Below are 6,000 nucleotides of genomic sequence, written 5' to 3' on the forward strand. Positions count from 1 at the left end.
CCTTTAAAAAAATCTGTTTGAAAGATACATGGAGATCAAGTTCCACTGAACCAAAAATGAATGAATGAATGAATGAATGAATGAGTGAATGAATGAGTGAATGAATGAATAGCAATAGAATGACAGAGGTCACAGGTGAGCAGTGGGTGCCTTTGGGTTGATGGTAATGGGCTTTTGAACTTGAATTGAAATCATCACTGGTCAGAACAAAGAGTCTTTAAGGTATTTGATTGCTATTCAACTACCTTAAGTAAAAGCTGAATTAATTATATAGACAGAAATGTTTCATAAAACTGAGGGGCAAGAATACAGCTGGAACTGCCAAATCATCAGGAATTCTGTAGGTCAGTTCTCTTCAAATCTCTCTGAATCACATCTTGTCTTTCTTTGCTCCATTTTTTTTTCTCTCTCTGCAGTCAGGCTTTTTCTACTTCTCTGCACCAATGATCCAATATGCCGGCCCCATGGCTCCCAGGTTTACATGTTACAGTACCAGCCATATGCAGTGACTAAAAGTCTTAGTCTCAACATCAAACTTTTGAAAGAAAGAATGGGATTGGTCCATTTTAGGTAAGATGTCCTGACAGCATTGACTACAGAGATAGGTGACAGCATATAAGTATGACCACCAAAGGCCTACCCTGTGGAGCTGAGAGAGGGTTCCCAAAGAGCCATAGATAGCACAGGGGTTAAGGAGTTGGCATTGTGAATGGTTTCGCAACGTGTCTTGAGAAATCAGGCCGTACAGTCCTACAGATGCAGGAAGATTACCAAATGCCATTACTAATACTAATAATGGAAAGGCCTAAGGAGCAAATTAAGGAGCAGAATTGCAGTGGTTTGTAGAATATCATAACCTCACTTCCGAGAAGAAGATGTAATGAGCAACTTCTTCCCCTTCTGTATGACTACATGAGCCAATTTTTAATAAGAAAAATGCTTTAAAAATCATCTTTTAGATATGGTCCCACTTAATACTAACTGCTAACATTTTCTGAGACACTGTTCTAGGTTTTTTAGGTGTAATAACTCAATTAATAATCTTGACAACCCCACAGTTAAGTATTAGTTTCATCCCCACTTTACAAACTGTGAAGCTGAGGCTTAAAAAGGTTAAGTAAATCTTCAAAGGTCACATAGCTAGCAAATGGCAGAGCTAGGTTTTCAACGATGGGAGTCACAGTGGAGCCCTCAGACTAATCAGTCTGTTCAATCCAGAGGCCAGGAGAAAACCAGCACAACCCCGAGCTGAGTCACATATAACTAAGTGCCTCTTCCATGTAGTCTAGATATCACCCACCTTTCCCATGAAGTAAAACAAACACCTTCAAACCTAAAAATGCGGTTTAAATCAGCGCACTAACAAAGGCTAGGCAACATGTAAAATTCACCAACAACACAAGACTTTAAAAATTACTGCCTCCGAAAGCAGTCAGGCACACCCTGTACACCATATGTAGAGAAACACTCAATCCACGGGTCCTGGGAATTAGATTTTCCCTCGTTCATAAGAGTTGAGGAAGGATTAAAAGAGTTTGTGTTGGGGGTAAAAAGCTTTCCAACCAGGTTCGTTCACTGGAGTTAGAGGACAGTTAATTTTAAAATATGTGCACTTAAGAACAGTGTTTGATCTGCCAACAAGTAAACCAAGAATTTTCAATAAAATGGAAAAAGTTTTAAAATCTGGAAGTGATATAAAATTGTCATGAAAAATAAAGTGTTTCAGTTGTGTGATAGCAGCTTGGTGCCAGGTCTGATAGACACTGCAGGATCCAGAGGTTTCCCAAACCAGGGGCATATGGCAAAGAATCGTCACGCCTACTGGTCCAGGTATACTAGACCAGCCTTTTAGCATTCAACAGCTGGGAGGTACTGGAGTATCAGTTCTCCTCTAGCTTTAGATGGAAGGGAGAGACGTTCAAGTAGTCATGAAGGGGTACCGGTGAAGCTCTCCTCTGTGTTTTTCAGAGTCATTGCTGCAATCCATGGACACACTGCCAGGTGACTTGGGTGGGATCTCGCTCGGATGGCCTCACATGGCTTTCAAAGAGCACATGTGCTGTCAGTGAACACAACGGTTTTCGAAGAAGTGACTCTGCTCTTGACTGCACGGTTTTGTTTATGAACTGCAAAGGCAACAAAAGATTCAGCAGCTGAGATGGAAAAACAAAAGTTGAAAGATTAGGAGGAAGGAGGGCAGGAGACACATTCAGGGAGTGTGTTCCTAGGACAACACAGAAGCATCAGGTGAAAGCGGAAGTCAGGGTACGATTGGCGCGGGCTCCCTAGAGAAGAGCCTGAATGGCAAATGGGGGCAAGAATGCGCAGCAGCAAGAGTGAAAATTCACTTTTCCTCTCTGGTCCTCAACAAACAAGCCTCCACATCAACCCCAGAGAACATAACTAAGTATTCTAGAAAGTTCCACTTCAAGACGAGGAGAAAGAAGTGCTAGAGAAACTCAGAGTTCCTGGAGTATAAACTATTCACAGCCTAATTAGAAAGTCCTGATTTAGAAAATACCATGATTATCATATACGTGTGCTCTAAATGGGTTATCGGTTTTCAAAGATATGACTGCAAAACATTACACTCACTGCATTACATGAGATACACTTCTTTTTCCCTTAACGGTGTGGCAGCCCGTTGAGAGTCTCATTCTGCTTCAGGCACATCATTTAGCACCATTTATCATTCAGCTGCAGATGTGTGAAATTGCTAGTTAGCACCATTCCCTCTGATGGTCTGTCAGATAAAAAACCAGCTTTCACTGTGTGCAATAGGTGTTCTCTATAGAAATTAATACATTATAACTGGAGTCAACCCACAACTAATATTGGTAGGTGAAGGACCCCTAAATACTCAGGAACTCCGTGCTTCAGGCTTGTACAGATAACATTCACGTTAACTAGCTCCATTCCTCCCTCCCTCTCTTGCCCCTCTCACCCTTTTTCTTCCTGACTAAACTTTTGAGTACTTTTCCATGTTATCCCTTTTTAATTTGGCGTGCTTTCCTTATTATGCTTTCCTTATTTTCCCATGGATTGTGGCATATAGTCTCTAAATATGAATGTAAAACTCAGCCCAGAAAGAATTGTTTGATAGAATTTGATAGAACTACTACTGGAAAGACCTGGGGCTGGAGAGGTAGGGAGTGGGCTGGGGTGAGGGTGAGGGTGGGAGGGAAGGGAATGATTTAATGCTTTGCAGAAAAATCATTCTTCTCCACAAGCAGAAAGTATAACCCATTAGCATTCCAAGCAGGCTGTTCAAAGCTTTCAAATGGCAAGGCTGAGCTGGTCTTGTCCTCTCCCCAAGCACACACATCCCAAGGGTGCATCCGACCTGGAGCCTCCACACACGCGGCTGGCACAGCATCTGGGATTTTATCACCACTGCAGAGAGTGAGTCTGGACAGACCCACTGCTGGTAACTCCAAATTTTTTTCGTGACTGAATGGCTTGATATGCATTAACTCGCATGGTATTCTTTGTAGTTGTTTTTTGCAGATATTTGCTCTTTCGACACGTTTGTATTACAAAGAAGAACATATGGCCCCCAAAAAAGCTATTTCTGTATGTACAGGCCCCAGAGTTTTCAGCTATTTTTGTTTCTGATTTAGCTTTACAAAAAACACCCCCCCTTTTTTTACACTTTAAAGGTGTTTGTTTTTTTCCCTCTGCAAGGACCACATACAATCATACTTTAAAATTCCTTAAGGTCAATGGAGTTTGAGTGTATACATTTTACTTAGGAGATAAATAATGATCTTCAGGAGGCTTAGCAAACAAGTACAAAGAATGGATTCTCACGGAGCAAAAGGTAGAGGGCTACACACAGCCACCTTGCCCCTCCTCAGGCATTTCTCCTGGCCTCCACCAGCCAAACTCACACAGACTCCTTCCATCATCATGACCAGAGCCTTGGCAATTGGGATTCCGAGGCTATACTCCCTTCACAGCTGGAGTGCAGAGAGTAACATGGGAGATGTAGAATTAATGGGAACAAAGAGTAACCCTGCCAAATCAAAAACAGAAAAGTGGGTAGATTCTATTGTGTAACATTTCAGTTGAGGTATCCTGGCCCAGGTTGGGAAAAACTATAAAGTTGATGCATATGTGTTTACATTGTTATAAGTGCTGAAATAGGTACCAGTGACCTAAGGACTGAGGTTTTCAGCTATGAAAATTAGTTACTTGTAGCTACATATCACAATATTTTTTATGATGATTGGGTAAAAAAATTATTTGAAGCTCACTTCACCCCATGATTTACCTCTAAAATGCAAAAATGATTATGATCGGTGCTATATTTCAAAGACAATATCAAAATTAAATGGTTAAAATGCATGAGCCTCAAGATCATTCTATGCAGCTTTCAATCCTGGTTCTATCACTCACTAGTGATAGCCTGATAACTTACCCTCTCTAAGCTTCAGTCCTTGCATTTAATTAATATTCAATAGATGTTACTCACTATTTTGAATCATTTCTATATTGGTAAAGAAGCATTTATACTAGCTGTTTTTGTCAGGGTAAGCAATGTTAGCTGGTATAACAAACAACTCCAAAATTTCAGTGAGCTTAACACATTCACGTCACAGGACAAACTGTGGGGGTAATTCTGCTCACCAGTGTGGGACTCAGACTCTTCCTATCTAGTGGCTTCTCCACAGTCTATGGCCTTGGGGTCCATCACTGTATCCTCTCCATCTAGCCTGCAGAAAGAGAGTTCAGGTAAGTGCAGGAGATTTAGAGGGCAGGCTTAGAAGTAGCCTGTGTCACTTACGTGAATTTTTATGGGCCATCTGCCCCCAACGAGATGCGAAGGGGCTAGAACATGTAGCATAGCATCATGAGCAGAGGAAAGGAGAACACAGTTCTGCAGAAACAAGGCATCCTTATTCTTACTAGTCATCCTTGATACATCCTTAACATTGTTTTAAGCTCACTCAAGATGTAGAAATGAGGGGCGCCTGGGTGGCGCAGTCGGTTAAGCGTCCGACTTCAGCCAGGTCACGATCTCGCGGTCCGGGAGTTCCAGCCCCGCATCAGGCTCTGGGTTGATGGCTCAGAGCCCGGAGCCTGTTTCGGATTCTGTGTCTCCCTCTCTCTGACCCTCCCCCGTTCATGCTCTGTCTCTCTCTGTCCCAAAAATAAATAAAAAACGTTGAAAAAAAAATTAAAAAAAAAAAAGATGTAGAAATGAAAAGAGAAAACAATTATTTTATAGTCTATCAAAGTAATGCCATTATTATATATTTTATAAATAATATTTATACAGTAATATATGTTTATGTACATATATTAAATATATAATATATATATAGTAATATATAATAAATATATATCTATTAAATGGCAATTTATATATAATATTTACCTAGTAGTACCATTGCTATATGGCTCAGCCATAGTAGGTGCTCAATAAATGTTAGCAGTTTCATTAATTACTGTATATGAATTTACAAATGTTGGGCACATGAGCCAAATACTCTGTGTGAAACTTTAAAATATTCTTTCCACAGGTCTCTCATAACTTGTGTATATATTTCACATTCTCCTTTTTATTGGACTCAGAGGAAAATAGAATATTCTTCACAGTAGAAAGACAAACCAAATTTCCAGAACAATATCAGGTTCTATATATTCTAATAATCCTACTACTTATTTCTCCTAGACCTCATCTCTGCTTCTCTTTGTTATTTGGTTGAGAGTATAGAGAATGCAAAAGGGTAACGGTGTAGAGGTGTTTTATGCAACCTGATAATGTTATTGTGTTATCGGTTAAGAACATGATCTTCACAATTTACCTATCTCATAGCTCTCATTCAAAAATGATCTAGAATTTCACCTATTTTGCAGAAGATCCTGAAAATCATTCAAATTGAGAGTATCATTTTAAAGAGAAATAAGTTTATGCCAACTAACCTTCACAAAACATAAACCTATAAATAGAAAATATTATGTGATTTAAATTTAAAAGTGACTTGTGTCTGTCAG

Source organism: Herpailurus yagouaroundi, unplaced genomic scaffold (assembly GCF_014898765.1).
Source record: "Herpailurus yagouaroundi ecotype Mexico unplaced genomic scaffold, PumYag 139, whole genome shotgun sequence".
NCBI classification, from domain to species: domain Eukaryota; kingdom Metazoa; phylum Chordata; class Mammalia; order Carnivora; family Felidae; genus Herpailurus; species Herpailurus yagouaroundi.